The sequence below is a fragment of the Schistocerca piceifrons genome, chromosome 3 (genome assembly GCF_021461385.2).
Source record: "Schistocerca piceifrons isolate TAMUIC-IGC-003096 chromosome 3, iqSchPice1.1, whole genome shotgun sequence".
Classification (NCBI taxonomy): domain Eukaryota; kingdom Metazoa; phylum Arthropoda; class Insecta; order Orthoptera; family Acrididae; genus Schistocerca; species Schistocerca piceifrons.
In genome coordinates, this window is record NC_060140.1 from 25301536 (window position 1) to 25320307 (window position 18772).

Sequence of the window (18772 nt, forward strand, 5' to 3'; positions counted from 1 at the left end):
GCTCTCGCATGAAGACTAACACGAGTGCCCTACCATGCGTGAACTTCATGTTTTGAGTACGTTCTTGAACCACCACCTTGGAGACAACCCGTGAGAGGTGTAATGCTAACCTGAGAATCCACGGCACAGTCATGCACCAAATGCAAGGAATACGAAAGCAAAACGCTCGCGAAGCTGCAAGTACAAGACGGTCGATCACTGGTAGATAGATTTTCTGCTGTTAATAGGACGAAGATGAGGTTCCGATATCCCGTGGACGAGGTGATCGTTTGAGAAGAAGCACATTCCCTGCTTCCAAAGAAACCACTAGATTGTACCGATTAAAGGAAACGTTGAAAATGTTTGCCACATGTGGGTTTTGATCAGGTTCTTCTGAAATTATTTGACAACTGGATCAGCCACTGGAATGCGTCATAACCCCGATCTAGGAATATTAGAGTGCTTAGTAACATGTCACTACGATTCATGTATAACTGTCATCACGAAACTGAACATGGCTTGAAACATTTTATAATGTTTATTCGTGATACATATAACGATTTGTGTCAGAGTTCCAATGATTAAAACAGTCGTCAAAAATTGTTACGGTAGGTGGTTTCGTTCGTGCATTAACAACTGTCAAACTGTCGCAGCCAGTATTCTTATTATACATTCTGAAATATGACACGCCGTTCTAATCACTACCCAGAATAATATACAGTTACGAAGAGTGATATAAACCATTTTTTGTGTACACAGACTGAAATAACGATGAATAAACTTTCCACATCGAATTAGCGCCGCAAATGTAATTTCTCTTCAATGTAATTGCGTTCACATAGTCGCTTAAACGTTATTACATCGATGACGGAAATTGTGCTGCATGTAGATTAATTTTATTTGAGGGCAGTTTGTCGAATGGATAGCTGACCTCGACCTGCGCGTTTGATTTGCTGTCAACGAATAACATTATCGTCCAATAAATCGGGTGGAACTCTTTATTGGTACCACGTAATAGCTGCGCAGGCAGCTGGTGTCTGAACGACGCAGCGTACAAAACCGTGGCGTCACAGTTCTCATCTCATAAGCGGAGAGCACTCCTCAGATGACGTTTCTCGGACTTGGTTTCCGTTAGTAAGAATCTTGTCGACCATTAGGAAAGAGGAGTTCCCATGTTAAGAATGATGAGATTCCTTCACTTAAAATGGGACAGACACGCATCTCCTTTCATTGACGCCAGACTCGATTTTATTTTAAGTAAAAATATTATTCCTGTATTCGCTGTTGTGTACTTCGGAGCCCAAGGTTGAAATAGGGGATTAACATCCGTCGATGACAAGACAGATATGGAGCAGAAAAAAGGACAGGCAAATGGTGGGATATGAATTCGGCAGTAACCTTCACAGAATATTATTGTTCAAATGGTTCAAATGGCTCTGAGCACTATGGGACATAATTTCTGAGGTCATCAGTCCCCTAGAACTTAGAACTACTTAAACCTAACTAACCTAAGGACATCACAGACATCCATGCCCGAGGCAGGATTCGAACCTGAGACCGTATCGGTCGCACGGCTCCAGACTGTAGCGCCTAGAACCGCTCGGCCAACCCGGCCGGCAGAGGATTATTGATGTGAGGTAATGTCAAGTTAAAAGGTCTTCGGTTTTGGTACCGCGTCATTCTTCCTAAATTCTTTGAAAGTGACATTTCGGACCCTCCTTCTGGGAAGTGGTGTGCACTCTGTATGCACGTTTGTCCTCAGTTCTGAACAGCAGGAATGCTTCATAGTAGTGCGGAAACCGAAGGACTATAGTGATTTCACTTTTCAACCATATTGGCTGAGCTCACTGCCTCCATCTTCCATCAGCAGATACGTCACAAGTTGGACAAGTTGTGATTGGGAAAGACAGACACCGTCACCTTTCATGGGTACTCTAAACAAGGAAAGCTTTCAACGTGTTCCTCCGACCACTATTGGACACCAAGTAGTTTTTTATCTTCTAAAACTGTATTTTCGCTGTTTAAGAAAACACTCACACGACGGTGGACAGAGAGATGCTACAAATATAACACGAAGTGAAAAGGTAACATACACTGCAGCGCCAAAGAAACATGTCCCTAATACCATCTATCGCCCCGTGAGAACACAGAAGTTCCGCAACACGACGTGGCATTGACTTGACTAATGTCTTAAGTAGTGCTGCAAGGAACTGACACCATGCATCCTGCAGGGCTGTCCGTAAATCCGTAAAGGTACGAGGGAGTTATCTTCTGAACAGCACGTTGCAAGGCACCCCAAATGTGCTGAATAATATTCATGTCTGGGGAGTTTGGTGGCCAGCGGAAGTGTTCAAACTCAGAAGAGTGTTCCTGTAGCAGTTGTGGACGTGTGGGGAGCCGCATTGTCCTGCTGCAATTGCCCAAGTCCGTCGGAATGCACAATGGACACGAATGGACGCAGGTGGTCAGACATGATGCTTACGAACGTGTTACCTGTCAGAGTCCTGTCTAGACGTATCAGGGGTCTTGTATCAGTCCAACTGCAAACACCCCGCACCATTACAGAGCCTCCACCAGCTTGAACAGTCCCCTGCCGACATGCAGGGACCTTGGATTCAAGAGCCTGTCTCCATATCCGTACACATCCATCCGCTCGATAGAATTTGAAACGAGACTCGTCCGACAACTCAATATTCTCCCAGTCATCAACAGTGCAACGTAGATGTTGACGGGCGTAGGCGAGGCGTAAAGTTTTGTGCCGCGCAGTCATCAAGGGTACACGAGTGGGCCTTCGGCTACGAAAGCCCGTATCGATGATGTTTAGTTGAATGGTTCACACGCTGACTCTTGTTGATACCCTAGCATTGAAATCTGCAGCAGTTTGCGGGAGGGTTGCATTTCTCTCACGTTGAACTATTCTCTTACGTCTTCGTTGGTCCCGTTCTTGCAGGATCTTTCTCCGGCCGCAGCGATGTCGAAGATTTGATGTTTTACCGGATTCCTGATATTCACGGTACACTTGTCAAATGGTAGTACGGGAAAATCCACACTTCACTGCTACCTCGGACATGCTGCGTCCCATCGCCGACTATAGCACCACTTTCAAAATCGTATCTTGATAAACTGCCACTGCAGCAGCAGCAAAATGGTTCAAATGGCTCTGAGCACTATGGGACTTAACTTCTGAGGTCATCAGTCCCCCAGAACTTAGAACTACTTAAACCTAACTAACCTAAGAACATCACACACATCCATGCCCGAAGCACGATTGGAACCTGCGATCGTAGCGGTCGCGCGGTTCCGGACTGTAGTGCCTAGAACCGCTCGGCCACTCCGGCCGGCCAGCAGCAGCAGTAACCGATCTAACAACTGCGCATGATACTTGTTGTCTTGTTTAGGCGTTGCCGACCGCAGCGCCGTATTCTGCCTGTTTACATATCTGCGTATTTGAATGCGCGTACCTATACCAATTGCTTTGGCGATCCATTGTGTATATACAGTTAAAAGCTAAATATTAACAAAATGTAAGTGACAGAGGACACACACTGCCTTTCAAAGAATATTGCTTCAGAGATGTTGCTGATAATTTAACCCTTTGAATTAATGCACAGCTGGCATCTGCGTGATAATGCTTGTTTAACACTCTCACAACAACTAGTTGCTGCACAAATGCTGGCTGCAGGTTCACCTAACGTGGGTAACAAGCTTTTCTGTAGTGCCTATCGGTGTCTCGTATACCAAACGGCCGTTGCCCGTTAATGTAAACGAACGACATTTTCATCAACAGCTCTGAAACACTATTCGTAACACATGTGTATTTCCTCTAAACACTCTGAAATTCTCTATCCGTAGCTGTTTTTATAACTTGTAATTCCGTCCTAGAAAAGTGAAATGTGTGCGACTGCATACAAGATTGTATTTGCAAATGTCTCGAAATATTTTTAACTAATACAGCCATCTACGCTTACTGTATGGGCAACCAGAACTGGACCGCTGCTGTTCTCCATATAAATCTACATCTACACATACATTTATACTCCGCAAGCCCCCCAACGGTGTGTGGCGGAGGGCACTTTACGTGCCACTGTCATTACCTCCTTTTCCTGTTCCAGTCGCGTATGGTTCTCGGGAAGAACGACTGCCGGAAAGCCTCCGTGCGCGTTCGAATCTCTCTAATTTTACATTCGTGATCTCCTCGGGAGGTATAAGTAGGGGAAAGCAATATATTCGCTACTTCATCCAGAAACGCACCCTCTCGAAACCTGGACAGCAAGCTACACGGCGATGCAGAGCGCCTCTCTTGCAGAGTCTGCCACTTGAGTTTGCTAAACATCTCCGTAACGCGCCGCTCTTCTTTGAATCTTCTCTGTCTCCTTCGTCAACCCGATCTGGTACGGATCCCACACTGATGAGCAGTACTAAAGTATAGGTCGAACGAGTGTTTTGTAAGCCACCTCCTTTGTTGATGGATTACATTTTCTAAGGGCTCTCCCAATGAATCTCAACCTGGTGCCCGCCTTACCAACAATTAATTTTATATGATCATTCCACTTCAAATCGTTCCGCACGCATACTCTCAGATATTTTACAGAAATAACTGCTACCAGTGTTTGTTCCGCTATCATATAATCATACAATAAACCGTTTGTCACGTAGGATCAGCAGCACTGTCGGATTGTTTGCTGATGATGATCAGCACAAGAAAGTCTTAGTCACTGGATAGAAAGTCTTAGCCGCTGCAGAGATTAGCAGTTCATTCCAGACGTAGGTTTCTCTGTCTCTCATAATGTGGGAAGTTTATTTTATTTCGACCAGGAGGCCGGTTGCCCTTGGTGCCAGCACAGTCGTCATTTGAGACAGAGGAGAGGTTTCGGGTGCGTCACCCGTCTGTCACACTGTTCTGTGTGTTGTATTTATAATTGTTTGTACAAAGCACTTTCTGACGCGCAGATTAAGGAACAACGCACCAACCGCGAGGAACAACAGTCATATCCCGGTGCAGCAGACTATATCCGCCCTACGGAAGACACATAAAATCTCCTGTCATAATGAAACGACTACTAAATACATAAATCAGCACATAATGTGTTTTTTAAGTTTTGTTTTTAATAAAACTTTTACAGATGGTGTCATATTTGGGACCTGTGTAATCAACTATTACATAATATACGTGAACGAAAAAAAAATTGTTTCTTGAAGGGTGACAATTACTGAACGATATGAAATAAAATCGTCATAACTTCTGAGCGGTTTGTGTTGGGACGTACACTCTGCACCGTTGGCCGAGGGGCGTGATTGGAAATGGTATGCGCCGCATGATTTAGTTTAGCGACGAACGCACTTTCATTTGGATGGGTTCGTCAATAAGCAAAATGGGCGCGTTTGAGGGGCTGAGAATCTACATTTCACGACCGAGAAGTCTCTTCACCCTCAGCGGTTGACTGTGTGGTGTGCAATTCCCAGTCACGGAGTAATCGGTGCGATATTCGCTGATGGCACAGTGGCTACCGAACGGTACGCGAATGTTCTGGAAGATGATTTCATCCCCATTATTCAAAGTGACCTTCATTTCGATAAGATGTGGTTCATGCAAGATGGAACTCGACCCCATCGAAGCAGGAGAGTGTTGGATGTCCTGAAGGAGCGCACTGGTGACCGCATTCTGGCTCTGAGGTAACCAGAGGCCATTGGCATGGTCCTCGATTGGCCGGTGTGTTCTCCGGATCTGAACACATGGCACTCCTTTTTGTGGGGCTGTATTAAAGACAAGGTGCACTTCAGTAACCCCAAAACCACTGCTGAGCCGAAAACAGCCATTCAGGAGTTCATCGACAGCATGTATGTTCCTACACTTGAGCCGGTCATGCCGTATTTCGCTATTCGGGTGCGCCACATCATAGCCAGTGATGGCGGGCATATCGAAAATATCGTAACCTAAATCCGCATATCTGTAGTAACGTTTACATGTAGAATAAAGTGTGTGCACGCCGTAGTTTGTAACTGATTTACATCTTTTTTTTAACAGTTCAATAATTGTCGTCCTGCACTTTGTAAAATTAATCTTCAACTCCAGCTAATGTAGTTTTTTGATTAGATACTGTGAAACTTCAAGAGTTGCATAAAAATACCTTTCATTCTGTACAGCGAATGAAGTCGAGACCCTTACATCTTCTGAACCTACGTTCCAGTCTGTACTTCCGGTGAAAATTTCTCCTCTGTGGCACCTGTAGAGCGCTTGACCACCTAGACCGAACTGGTGGCATCGCCTGAAGTACTATCGCACGGTCGAGTTTTTGCTGTCCATCAACCTCTTTTGAGCTGCTCTCATTTTGTTCAGCAGGCCTCTTGTAGTAGATCATATTTTGAGTAATATCGAGTTTAAACGCGTAATACCTTCCTTGCCCATTTATTTTGAATAGCATCCTGTCTGTATTCTAGCCGTGCAGCAGCTATGGCAAAGTCTAGAAAAGGATGTATTATTCTTAGTCTCCATTTTACCTCATCCGCTGGAGCAGTTGTAGAGTGGACTGTTGAATCAGCACTGTTTTCATCTTCAGACCATTCTTCATCCGATTTATGTGGCTCTGTCACCTCTGACAGCTCCAGAATTTCATTTTCAGACAAGTCTGCAGGCAATTACAGTGGGGATATACCTCAATTATGCACTTTGTTAACGTAGGAGAACATACGATTTTAAAATTTTAATGCCAAGGGCATGATATTTAGGCGTCAGTAGTTGATTGTGTACCTGTAAGTTGATGTGACTTACAAACGTAAGTCCGGGATATAACGGGTGATACCATGTCTGTTACTGATAACAATATCATTTTCAAGCATTGGATATTGCATCATTAAGTACGAGGACATTTTAAAAACAAGTTGTAAGAACTTCAAAACTAATAAAAATTGATACATTTTACATTTTGTATTCCACATATCGTTGCAGTACAAAATCCGTTACTACTGAACCCTGCTGCCACCTGCTGGGATCCCTGAGAATGTGAAACAAGTGACAGAAGGCAAGCGTGTAACCTGTAGCATACAATACCAGCGGCCCAACGCGACAGCCGGAGCGCACGACGACGAAATAAAAAATAAAAACCTGCGGCATCATAAATGATATCAAAGGATGCAGGAGGTTAAACTGTGCGAGGAGCTCTCCGAGCTAACAGTGTCGACAGCTGAGGGAGAAAAATCCCGTAGTGTCCGACTGCAAGATCAGGAGTAAATATCTTAACCACCACACATCGTCGATTCTGTTCGGGGAATTCTAAAATGAGGCGCAGTTAGAGAACTAGCGGGACACGAATGAAGGACTCGGAAAATTTCTGGGAAAAGGTGGAACGTGCCTAAAGGAAATGGAAACGGCGTACAACATGCTAGTGCAACTAAAGTCCAGCACAGTTCTCCCGTAATTGGAGTTCTTACCGCATGGGACCAAGAGCAGGTGTATTACGACCACTGTGCAAGTTTCGTAACAGGTCGGTACATACCACACGAAAATATAACGAAGCTGAGGAACTAAAACGAGAATTCCTGCAAGGAGAGCGGCCTTCGTCTGCTGGAATCCTGTTTGCTAAAATTAGAGATCCGCTTTTCTAGGATTCCTGTGAAAAAGATCAGCCGCAGGGTCATATAACTCTCTTGGGGTTAAAGAAATCAAATGAGAGATATTAGGACGATTACCGAGTCCTCCTACAACCAGATATATCTCACTCGCTGCGTAGGTCGAATGTCGCTAACGTCGGTATCTCCATAGAGCGTCACGCAGCGTACATTTAAACATAGATTTATTTGCCTCTGGAATCCACAAAGCAATACTCTTGCTATGCGAACATCATCTGTGCCATTACTGTCACTACCGAAATTTAGAAACCATGTAAAACTGATCTACCTGTGCTGTTATCCTAAGACACCGCTCGTTCGCTGGCCGTCAAAAGCCCGCTAGCTCGAACGTCAGTATCTGCGGACTGTGGGAGATGGTGCCAGAGTGGCAGTATACGCAAGTCAGATACCATCTTAGTATATATATATATATATATATATATATATATATATATATATATATATATATATATAGTTAAGGATCACCGGCCACTTGACCATCTTCTTCTTCTGTGCGAATGCACAAACAGTGCCCGAACTCTTACGGGAGGTCGGCAACGCGCCGCGAGTAATGAGTATATTGGGCGGGGGCACTACGAATGTAGTGCGGGACAATACGTTGAGAATGTGGCTTTCGCGGGAGGCGTGCCAGAGATAAGTCCATGCAGTCGCACTATCCTCTGTGTCCTCGGTGGCTCAGATGGACAGAGCATCTGCCATGAAAGCAGGAGATCCCGGGTTCGAGTCCCGGTCGGGGCACACATTTTCATCTGTCCCCGTTGACGTATGTCAACGCCTGTAAGCAGCTAAGGGTGTTCATTTCATTGTAATTTCATTCTAACGAGCTGCATGGTCACCGATGGTATCTGTTCTTTCGGACATGTGCGAAAGAACAAATACCATCTTAGTATATACAATATAAAGGACGACGACGACAGCGCTAGGGGGCCAGTTCCTCTTCTCTGTACGGCAGCTCAGATCCACGGGACAGCGGCTGCCGACGTCATGGTTAGTCAGGTCTGCGAGAACAAGCGAAGCTATAATAGTACAATGAAGCGCCAAAATACTGGTACAGGCATGCGTATTCAAATACAGAGATATGTAAACAGGCCGAATACGGCCCTACGGTCGGCATCGCTGGGCGCAGTTGTTAGACTGGTTACTGCTGCAACAGTGACAGGTTATCAACATTTAAATGAGTTTGAATGTGGGGTTACAGTAGGCCCACGAGCGATGGAACACAGCATCTCCGAGGTAGCGATGAATAGAGGATTCTACCGTACGACCATTTCACGAGTGTACCGTGAATATCAGGAAGCCGGAAAAAATATCAAATCTCCGACATCACTGCTGCTGGGAAAGCCCCTTTCTGGAGAGCTCTGCAGGATTCATGGTGGTCAGTTCCTTCCAGCACTACTTCAGGCGTTAGACGAGTCCATGCCACGTTGTGTTGCGGTACTTCTGTGTGTTCGCGGAGACCGTACACGATATTAGGCAGGTGCACCAATTTCTTTGGCTCTTCAGTGTAATTTACTGTCGAGATGGCAAAAAACTTTATTCCGAGATTGGAAATGCATGTTGTGTTCTGCATGACTGCAAAGGCAAGTAAATCTATTAGGTTATTCAATTATAGCACTTGAAACAGAACTTGTTGTCTCGTTCCATATTTTCCTCAATAAATTTAAGTACAGGAGAATTATGGCGACCCGGACCATGTGCCCGAGTGGTTCTAGGCGCTTCAGTATGGAACCGCGCGACCGCTACGGTCGCAGGTTCGAATCCTGCCTCGGGCATGGATGTGTGTGATGTCTTTAGGTTAGTTAGGTTTAAGTAGTTCTAAGTTCTAGGGGACTGATAACGTCAGATTTTAACTCCCATAGTGCTCAGAGCTATTTGAATTATGTCGAGAGTGATTTTTACTCTGCAGAAGTAAGTCTGTGAGTAACAAGCAGCAGAGAATGGACCAAGCGGTGCTTATTTACTTATTTACAAATTTTTTATTTCGTGTGTGCCACGTGTCCTTGCACCCTTTCCCTTATGTGACGTTGGACTGTATGAATGAGATATGTGAAGTAGCAGAAAGCTTTGGTCAGAGGTCGTAGCATTGTATGAGTAGAGTGGTTCTGTGGTAGGATAGTACCAACCCCTAAACGCGAACAAGTTTGGCAAAGATAGTGTGCAAGTCAGGTTAGAGATGTCACGAAGGCACGAGTATTGACTCTGTCAGGTTGGCGAACCGTCCCCTCCACCACATTTTGAACGAATAACGGTTGACGCAGGCCCACTTGCTCCTGGGTAGCGGTGCTGGGCAGACGTGGAGACGCAGCTCTCAGTTCTGGTAATGTTAACCAGAATGTCTCAAAACTGCTAATAATAAAGTCCAGATGTTGAAATCAGGTGTGAGATTACCACCAAACCACCATGAGGGAGTTTAATTCCATAATTTAGTCAAATTTCAGCAAGAACTTTGCGTTTGTGCCTTGGTCAGGCCACGCACCATGGACCTTAAGCTCACGGTCGTATTATTTCTCTGTGCTAAACAGAAGTTCACTCACTTAATGTATTTTAATTGGGTCTTTCTTTTACAGTAATATTTTGAGAGATTTTTATTTATTTTTCTTGTGTTTCCTCTGTGTACTTGCTTTCATACCATGTGGTCGGTTGGAGCAACCGCCACATTGGTAAACTTCAGTTTCAGTTTGAAAATGTATAGTAGTCGAGTGAATAACCATACGGTAGTGGGTCAGTGTAAGATAGAGAAGGAATAATCTTGTGTGTCCGTATTTTTTGCATTTCTGTTGGCTACCGCTACTTGGCCACGTTGTGTAAAATAGTATTAACGTTATAATTAGTTAACGTTTCTTGTGCCCCTCCACAACTATTTGATTTGCTGGCAATGTTGCGCGTTACATAAAAGATACGTGTTAAACTCTTGTATCCAGGAATGTTCAGATGTTAATGCCTGTTGATGGAATAAAGACTTGCAAAGTTTTCCCACCATATGATAGTAAATGTTCTCCACCCCCCCCTCCCCCCCCCCCCCCAGCTCAATGACGTGGTGTTGTTTCTCAAAGCAAGATTCCTTCATAGTTAGGTGCACCACTTGCTACCCATCCTTCAGCGTACGTTTTAACGAAAATTGAAATATTTAGGCAAGTAGTCTTCCGCCCTGACCGAGTTCGCTTGTAGTGCCTTTGCTGAACTTGTTCTGTGTGACCTTTGGTGACTGATTGTAATAAGCATGGGTTTAGGTATAATTGCTTGCGTGCATAAAATTACATTCAAGCCAGGTCTGCGCTCCCCTCTCCCTTTCCATAGTTATGTGGCGAAAGTGAATCATGTTAACTAGAGAGACCAGTTGTGGTGATTTATATTCTAACAGACACACGGCTAGTTATAGAAATACCATAGGTATTGAATAAATATCAATTAACCTATATCCTCGACTGATTGTTTCCCCACTTCATCGTAAAGAATAAAGTCAGCACCACAGTTGAATTCTGGGTCATGAAAGTAAATAATGTCTCTATGCTCCCTATTAATCCCAGCATAGGTGCCTTCTGTAGTGGTTCCAAAAATATTGCGTTATCCGTTGCGTTCAAATTTTTACCGGTTTGCTAAACCCACCCGCTAGAAATTATTTGTACCCCAGCAGTAACACGCAGGGGCCTGTAACTTCGCGGACCGCACGAATTTGTGTTACCATTACTACAGAGGGTAGCTTGCAGGAGCTGCAGGACATGACAAGCGACAGCAACCTTCGTAGCAGGTCGAGTTATAGCAGTAACCGTGCCATCGCCAGTACGAATGTTACGATGCACACTATCTGTTGATATTCTGTAGTGTCCCTAGCTAACCTGATATGGCTCCTGCTTCCTAGTCTACGAATTATTGTTGTGACCGCCCAATATACAACATTGCCAGGCAGTATACAGGGTGTTACAAAAATGTACGGCCAAACTTTCAGGAAACATTCCTCACATACAAAGAAAGAAAATATGTTACGTGGACATGCGTCCGGAAACGCTTACTTTCCATGTTAGAGCTCATTTTATTACTTCTCTTCAAATCACATTAATCATGGAATGGAAACACACAGCAACTGAACGTACCAGCATGACTTCAAACACTTTGTTACAGGAAATGTTCAAAATGTCCTCCGTTAGCGAGGATACATGCATCCACCCTCCGTCGCATGGAATCCCTGATGCGCTGATGCAGCCCTGGAGAATGGCGTATTGTATCACAGCCGTCCACAATACGAGCACGAAGAGCTCTAAATTTGGTACCGGGGTTGCGTAGACAAGAGCTTTCAAATGCCCCTATAAATGAAAGTCAAGAGGGTTGAGGTCAGGAGAGCATGGAGGCCATGGAATTGGTCCGCCTCTACCAATCCATCCGTCACCGAATCTGTTGTTGAGAAGGGTACGAACACTTCGACTGAAATGTGCAGGAGCTCCATCATGCATGAACCACATGTTGTGTCGTACTTGTAAAGGCACATGTTCTAGCAGTACAGGTAGAGTATCCCATATGAAGTCATGATAACGTGCTCCATTGAGCGTAGGTGGAAGAACATGGGGCCCAATCGAGACATCACCAACAATGCCTGCCCAAACGTTCACAGAAAATCTGTGTTGATGACGTGATTGCACAATTGCGTGCGGATTCTCGTCAGGCCATACATGTTGATTGTGAAAATTTACAATTTGATCACGTTGGAATGAAGCCTCATCCGTAAAGAGAACATTTGCATTGAAATGAGGATTGACACGTTGTTGGATGAACCATTCGCAGAAGTGTACCCGTGGAGGCCAATCAGCTGCTGATAGTGCCTGCACACGCTGTACATGGTACGGAAACAACTGGTTCTCCCGTAGCACTCTCCATACAGTGACGTGGTCAACGTTACATTGTACAGCAGCAACTTCTCTGACGCTGATATTAGGGTTATCGCCAACTGCAGGAAGAATTGCCTGGTCCATTGCAGCTGTCCTCGTCGTTCTAGGCCTTCCCTAGTCGCGAGTCATAGGCTGGAATGTTCCGTACTCCCTAAGACGCCGATGAATTGCTTCGAACGTCTTCCTGTCGGGATACCTTCGTTCTGGAAATTCTCGATACAAAAGTACCTCGCCACGGCTATTGCCCCGTGATAATCCATACATCAAATGGGCATCTGCCAACTCCGCATTTGTAAACATTGCACTGACTGCAAAACTACGTTCGTGATGAACACTAATCTGTCGATGCTACGTACTGATGTGCTTGATGGCAGTACTGTAGAGCAATGAGTCGCATGTCAACATAAGCACCGAAGTCAACATTACCTTCCTTCAACAGGGCCAACTGGCGGTGATTCGAGGAAGTACAGTACATACTGACGAAAATAAAATGAGCTCTAACATGGAAATTAAGCGTTTCCGGACACATGTCCACATAACATCTTTTCTTTATTTGTGTGTGAGGAATGTTTCCTGAAAGTTTGGCCGTACCTTTTTGTAACACCCTGTATACACTCCTGTCTCGAAAAGTGAAACAGCAATACTGAGAGTTGTGATCACAATGAAATTTACTCCACATCTTAGGAACATGACACTATACAAACGATGTTCTGTGATGTGGCAATTCAGTACGGAGTAGCGCCATCACGTGCTACATATCAGAGCAGCTCGGCGTCGTGGCATGGAATCAAACAGCGCCTGACTATGCTCTTTGAGAATAGTCTGCCATGCGGTTTTTAGGTGCATCCACGAAGCATCAATTTTCGCTGCACGAGAACCTGAATGAACAAGTTGCGGTCCGAGAATATCCGAGACCTGTTAGCTGTGCGAACGGGTAGTCTAAGGAAGCAGTGCCACCAGTCGCTTGCACAATGCTCGCCACAAGTGGCCGGGCGTTGCTGTGCTGAAATGCGGCACGTGGAATGGCCTGTCGGAAGGGCATTGCGTCGGGGTGTAAAACCTCCATAGTGTAACAGTAGTTGTTCAGGCTGCCCTCAAGACACAGGAGACTACATCGAGTGTTGTAGGCGATGTTGCCCCACTTGGCGTTTGTCTAACCGCTCGACAGTCAATCTACCCGATTGCGTTCAGCACGGCGGCGTCAAACGTGTGTGCAGCTATCACTGTAGGACAAGTGGAAGCGACACACGTCTGTAAACGGCATATTTTACAGCTCAGCGCTCATGTGTCGCGGTTCAAGTGCCCACTGCAGTCTGCGGCGTCGGTGGGTTCTGGTCAATGGAAGCCGACGTAACGGCAAGCGTGCCACCACCCCAGTCCACAGAGGGGCGGAGTCGAACCGACGGCGCACGCATGTCCACATCTGTTACAGTGCCGCAGCGTCGCACCAACACTGAGAACGAAGCTGTTCTGCCGGTTACGGCCGAGCGGACCAGACTGGTTCCACAAACGCCTCTCTTTTAAGGCAGCGTGCGTGCCCTGTACGAGCCGTAGTGTCACTGAACGGCAGACCCGTCACTTGGAGAGCAGTCATTCTGCTCCGTCCGAACGCCCTCACATTCCGATATTCCAGCCTGTGATGTCGGCGAAACATAGTGGCACTCGGGTGCACGTTTCCACTTCGTATGACGGCTCCGCGTCGACGGAGCGTTGCGTAAAATTGACTTGACCGGTCAGTCGAAAGAGGACGCTGTTGGCCCTACGGGCACGTCACCTCTCTGCCATTTAAATCACTTACCACGGTTCCGCTGTTCTACACGTCCTCTTATCCTCGAATGGTGCAAGCCATTGCTTATGAATGTTGGATTTTTTACAAACGGTAGTGTAGATAATCGTGTCCACTTCAGTCTCGACATACATGAACAGCAACACTCTCGAACAACTTTTCGGCATGAACAAAAATGTGAGAGAACGACTAGCGTTCTTGATCTGTCGTAAGCCATTTCTCGCTCCCATTAATTATTTCGTTACTAGATCGTGTTTTAACTAGAGAGTTGTGCAACAATGTTTCCTTTCTTTCTTTACGTTTGTACCTCAGGGCTGGAACATAAACGTAATTCACACTTTTTGCCAAAACTGTAATTGCAGTGGCGTTTCTATTCTGTTCTTTACCTGACATGCTGCCATACGCCACCTGCCGTTTGAGCACCATGAGTTTGTAGCTTCTCGAATGGCGCTGTGATTGCTTGTACTCGTATTTTACAACTTTATATCCGCAACAGCTCGTTTTAGCTATGAGCAACGCACTTTTATCTCTCTGAATCCCCATTGTGAAGTACTTGGTCCACTCAAGGTTACACTGTTCTGTTTTCAATAAGATGTAAATCATATAAAAGTTACGTTGCTATACCACGTGAACTATTTCAAGGGCCTTCATCATTGTTCCGTTCCATGCTGTCAAACAGACCATCGCCTCAAGTCCCACACTCGTACACACACACACACACACACACACACACACACACACACACACACACATACATACACATACACACACACACACACACACACACACACACGCGAATTTTTAGAGCACAGATGTATGATGCCGACCTGCATGTAAATAACACAAGTTTACGAATTATGTCACTGATAATTGCCGTTGTAAACATTCCCGCTGCTATGCACCTTTGTGCTCATATGAAGTTGGAACCAGTGGCACTCTACATGTCGCGTGCATCTATGATTTACTTATAGACAATCATGTGGCACGTAGCCCTACGGCGACCTTATTACCTTTAAACTGTTTTTAGTCTCTAAAATGATATCGGATTTTGTAAGTTCAAATGTGTGTGAAATCTTATGGGACTTAACTGCTAAGGTCAGCAGTCCCTAAGCTTACGCACTACTTAAGCTAAATTATCCTAAGGACAAACACACACACCCATGCCTGAGGGAGGACTTGAACCTCCGCCGGGACTAGCCGCACAGTCCATGACTGCAGCGCCTGTGACCTCTTGGCTAATCCCGAGCGGCGGATTTTGTAAGTATGTGAATGTTCAGATTTGCTTCTAGATATGTTTTTCTCCTGAGATGCTTATGTTATTGCGAGGTATTACATATTTGTAGATGCTTGACAATGACACGTAAGCCCAAATTGCAATAGCACAATGACAACAGTTACAAAACATAATGAAAACTGTTACCGCCAAAATGAGAAAACAACATCACTCAAACACCTCAATAACATCACCTCCAAGTGCAGCCAGTAGTATATCTGCGTAATGTAGAAACCGTTGAGATAATTAGAGGAAGAAGCACGTGCACTTTCTAGCTTCGAGATCTCTCCTTACAGTCTGGTCAATGTAGCTAAAACATTGAAGACTAAAATCTTCTTTACTGTTGCTTCTTCGCATAGATAAAGGACATTGTAATACGTTCCAACAAAAATCGGATGTCAGACTATTTGATTCAACTAACTTCGACTATTGCAGCGTCATCTCGTGGACATCAGAGCTTAAAACTGAAATATAGTGTCCAAAAGTTGCCCAGTTTACGGTCTGCAAAATTGATGACGAAATAGTCAAATCTACTTGCATTAATAGAAACTCTTATAGCAGCTTATCAGTTGTTTTACAGGGTGGGTAACGTGAAATCGGATCGGGAAATATTTCATTCACCTTAAGGTGGATAACCCAACTTACAACGTGGTTATAATTAAACTTTTGTTACTTGATCCAGTGTAGACAGAAAACTATTCGCCACATGGGGACCGAGCTTTATGGGAATGATGTTCAGTGTACATCGTAGTTGCAGACAGGCTACATTTTAAGGATAAGGTGAGCAGGGTTTTACTCGTAAAGCTGTTTTATCGAAATAATACATTGAGGTCCTCTTTCCACACCGGAGTCGGGCATAATTCCAGTTAACTGGCGATTTAGGAATTGCTCCTGGGAAAGATCGATGGCCAGTTTCACCACCAATTGTTGAAGAACTTACTGTTGTCGTGGCTGAGAGTGAGGACGCAATGAGCGATCTTCAAGCAGTGCACGGCCTGTGTCACGACAGACTCTGGTGGGGCTCCAGGCTGTCGTGGGTGCAGGTGGGCAACATTAGTAACCAGTAACGTAAACGCGGCAGGTAATTAATAAACAATACCCTCGTATGTTGAACAGCTTCTCTTTCGAAAGTCCTTACGAATTTTTCCACAAAGTTTCATTGTTATACAGACACACTTAGGAAAGTTTAAAATTGTAGCCACCCTATAAGTTCACAAAGGGAATCCCACAGGGTTCAATTTCGAGTTAACTTTTATTCCTGTGGCAGAATCACGTTCCAAGCAAAAAGGATCGAAACGAGATAGACTGCACTAGAATAAAGCGTCAAAGTGGTTGGGTAGGTAAGACACATAGTATGCGCCATTAGCCCAAAAATAAATGTACATTAATTGTGTTCTACCTCGGAAATCATTCAGAACAGGACATATCGATTTGAAGCTTTTTGTTTCATATGAGCGTTCCTGTCGTATCCCTGAATATTGACCGTACTTTCTGGGTCATCCTGTATATATGACTTTGACTAACACGACCAAAACTTCGGTCCCACCTACTAATTTCCCTCCCTCCTATTAATCATCGGAAAGAATGCCGACAGTAGAGTAAAATACTGACCAACCGAAAATAGGGACCGAAGGCTTCGAATGTGACACTCAGCTTCGAAGTTTCATCAGTGCTATTCACAGTTACGGGCCAGTGTTGCATTTATTTGTGCCATCTTGAATTTCGACACTTCTTTCAAATTCAAGAAAGTGATGCAAGCTGTTTCACTTTCTGTAAACATTTACATGTGTTTACAAGTCAATGGCAAGTTAAATGGATGCGCTGTATTCGACGAATATTTACTATATACACAATATGCGAGAGAGAATTGTCAGAGCATGTGCTTCGATAAGTGTCGATGTGATAAGGAATACCACTCAGTCCATCATAAGAAGTTTGCTGCACTGCACTCATACCAATGATCATCACTTCGAACACCTTCTATAAAACGTTCATGACACCTTTTTGACCTTCGTTGAACTTCAAAGACCTTACTGTTACGCATCATTGGTTTCTTCTTGATGGCCGCTATCAGAAAATAAGTGCCAAACTATAGATCCCATTTAAAGAAAACAATGTTGACCTTCATACCTCTGAAGCGGCCCCACCTAAAAACAAGAAACCAACGTCATATTATGCCCTCCGTTGTCCCATGCAACTTTCCCCCCCCCCAAACTTTTCAGCTCCTATCATACTTTCGGAGATATTCTTGGTGCAAATAGTTAGTGACTCACCCCGTATATATATTAATTCAAAGTACGCTTTCTTTAGTAATAGTTCTTTCCTCGTCAAGCTTAATTGTACTTCGTAAAAGGGTGAGTGGCATCTGCTATATACAAACAATGACAGCGTGATGTTAAGCATCTGAAGATGAATTTAATTAAGAAAACACGATCTGTTACAGAAGGCAGCTATTTTTCCTTTCATATTTTAAGAATGTTGCGTTTAGCTCGCTTATGATATCCGGATTGCCAACAAAGTCGCACGGCCTTTTAATGTTGGCCAATAACTTGTCATCGCAGATAGCCGTGGGTGAAAATATAATTCTAAATTGGATCTATGCGACTAGTGTTCGAATAGAACTGAATTATAGGGCAGAATATAGGCCTATGCTCGCAGCTCCAGAATGTACCAGGCTGATATCATCGCCTGGCGAGTTTTCATAGCTATCAAAGCAGCGAACAGCGATGGTCTGAGCTAAACGTGAAGGCAAGACTGACAGCTAGGTGCGAGCAGCGAGGCCGTGGCAAAAACGCACCCGAAGACGCAAAACATCTGCGATGTTGTGGTAGCCTGCATCAACAACAACTGCTGTTGACCAACACCTGTTACTTGTCGCCCGTACGTACTCCGAGAAAGATCCCCTGACACTACAAGCAGCAGATTAATCAGCTACGTTTCATGGAGCTGATTCCTCTAAACCTCCTCGATTTTTGGAAGCACAGCTCCCTCCGGGAGTGGCGTGTGTTAGCCGGCGTGCGAGCCTAGTGCGTGTCTCCATATTCACAGCTACCTATCCAGCTGCAGGCGATTTCCAGAGGTCGCTTCTACACAAAAAAAAGCGGAACTTTTGTCTTCAAGGTGTTTGTTGCCCTCTGTAGGTAAACTAATGATGTACATGAGAAATTAGCCATATGTTGATGTGTGTCATATATCAATTTATACAAATTTCTTTAGAGTCACGAAATT

The 18772-nt window shown here is 44.7% G+C and overlaps 1 non-coding gene across 1 annotated transcript; it reads left to right on the forward strand.

Annotated features, from left to right (window-relative positions):
* The first annotated feature begins 8269 nt into the window (after positions 1 to 8269).
* On the forward strand, positions 8270 to 8343 carry Trnas-uga. Its single transcript has one exon. It is a non-coding gene; the product is annotated as a tRNA-Ser (tRNA).
* Positions 8344 to 18772: the final 10429 nt, after the last annotated feature.